This window comes from Octopus bimaculoides, chromosome 20, assembly GCF_001194135.2.
Source record: "Octopus bimaculoides isolate UCB-OBI-ISO-001 chromosome 20, ASM119413v2, whole genome shotgun sequence".
Classification (NCBI taxonomy): Eukaryota; Metazoa; Mollusca; class Cephalopoda; order Octopoda; family Octopodidae; genus Octopus; species Octopus bimaculoides.
The window spans coordinates 4695961-4698855 of record NC_069000.1 but is presented as its reverse complement, the minus strand read 5'-3'; positions in this window follow the sequence as shown (position 1 = coordinate 4698855).

The following is a 2895-nucleotide window of genomic DNA, read 5'->3' as shown; positions in this document are numbered from 1 at the left end:
ATATATATATATATATATACACGTATATATATATGCATACATACAATACATACGTATGCATGCATACACAAATTAAATCATGTTAACTGCTATGCAGATATAATTTTGTGTTCTTTTGCTGGAAAATGATACAAGAATTATATACACAGGAGTATATATCATAAGAATTACGGCTAATTAAAGACTCCAATATATATACACATATGTTGCTCTTATTTCCGTTTCGAATTTCAATGCGCTGAATGTTCTGCAAGCACATACGTATAAACACTACAGCAGTTTGCAAGTGAATTTCACCAGACACATGGACGATATACATATACGTTTATATATGTGTGTGTGTTTGTGTTTGTATGTATGTATGTACGTCTTACTTTTCATTGTAACAAAGAGGTATCGTTTTCTAGCACGGATCGTTAAAGTATTACGTACTACATAGTCGATCATCAATGGAATTGATTTATGATATTGTGTGTAATTCTATACCGAGATAACAGTGAATCTCTGATCGAAATGAGTGATATTTTGTATACACCTAACGTCCCAACAACACAGGCCATGGGTCGATAAGTTTTGCAGGGTTTCAATCTACACTAAAACCGTTATTTTTTACATCTGCATTATTGTCACCTATCCATAAAAGTACTATTTTTACGTAATGACTAAAATACTACCAACATATAAATATTGATATCTATAAACATATTTTATGTATGTATGTATACAGGGTGGTTTTCTACTCCTTATGCAGAGTTTTCCCACCTCCAGTACCTACAGCTTAGAGCCATCATGACATCTGATGTGTCTTTTTATACCAGATAATACAGCACTTGCCTGGATCTAGGCAGACTTATATTTCTTGAATAATTGCAATTTGGATTATGGCCATTTCTGCCTGAAATAAAAAGATTACTTAACTTACATTTTTCGCATTGTAAGAAGATCTTCGCCTTCACTTTTTGTTATTTCATTGTTGTATCTAGTTTGGGTACATGTCTAGCAGTTTTGAATCGACCCCAGCATATGACTGGAATATTATTTTATGGAAAGGATGAAAAGCAAAATTTACCTCTGTAGAACTTGCAGTCAGAACGCCTGGAGCTGGAAGAAATAATCCAAGGCGCTTATCCCCATGTCCGAAGAACTATTCATCGACTCCAGTTGAGTACTGGGGGTCGATGTAATCGATTTACCCAACTCCCGAAATTGCTCACCTTTTAACAAACTTTAAAACTTATATTTCATATTACAAATTTAAATATCTCGGAATCACCAAGGATTTGTTAATTCTTTTCTTCATCACAAAATATATTAACATGAAGTTATATATCCTTCGAGTCGGATGAATATGGAATTTTAGAAATTGAGGAACATTAAGCCCTGAAGAATTCCATTGTCTTCATATGATTCCTGGATGTCTACTGATTACTGTTTATAAAGACAGAAACGAAATTCTTTCGTAATCTTTTATATCATTTGTCATAAATAAAATATTTAATCTGAACTTAGCTGCATTGAGACATTTAAATTTGTATCACGATAAATAATGCGCTCCAAGTATATACACTTTTTTCATATTTTGATGTAATTTATGTATGTGTATATATATTATGGTGTTTTCATACGCATACATATACGATGCATATATACATATATATGTATATATATATATATATATATATATATATATATACAGTATATATATATATATTGTAAGACGTTTTATGTATGTATATATATACATACACATCTTATATATAATATATGTAAATATATTAGAATATATTGTGTGCATATATATATATGTATATATACATATATATTATACGTGTGTGGGCGTAAATATATATGTGTTAATATACATATATGTCCATGCATACATATACACATACCTACAGATAAATACTTACATAATTGCATACATACATACTTACAAACAAACATACATACATATTGGCAAGAAATCTTGAAATAAAGCTGAACAATGACATACATGTACGCATGCCTGTATACATACATACTTACATTTATATATACATACATACTTACATACGTACACAAACATCAACACAAGGAATGCTGGTGGAGATCGACCGACTTTCTTGCACATTACAAGTGCAATTTGTAAGTGGAACAGTAAAAATATGCAAGACATTTCTCAAGTTTAAATTCTAAGATTGTTTTTCTTATCTACATTCCAACAATGAAGTTTTTGTATCTTTGTTAGAAACCAGCTCCTTCTTCGGAGGAAGAATTAAAAACAAAACAGAATAGACATTCATTCATACATACAAACATACAAACATACATTCATACATACATGCATTCACTCGTGCATGCTTACATACATACATACATACATACACACATACATACATACATACATACATACATACATACATACATACATACATACATAGCCGTATGTATTTCGTATGTGAATGAAAAGCATTGTTATGTCTCTGAAAGGAATAATGTAAAACCACCAGAATCGAAAGCAGACAGCTGACACATCTCCAACTGTAATTTGACATTCTATTAACAGATCAAAGACATCGATGGATATATCAAATCTCCAGCTATCTCTTTCCTTCTGCTCGGCATCTATTTTATTTCGTTTTGTTTCGTTCCCGTACATTGAATATACTCTTGTTGTTGTTGTTGTTGTTGTTGTTGTTACTACTTTAAAATCAATTAGAATTTTGTTTTAACTGAGAAATTGTAGTTGTTCTGCTTTACATGTTTTTCAAGCAACTGACCACTCTCACACATGTCGACACACAAACATACAAGCCTTCACTGATACATACATACATACATACATACACTCACATTCATAATCTGTTTTTAATACACGGCGCCTCTGCTACAGTTGTATGAATGTAATTATGGTGT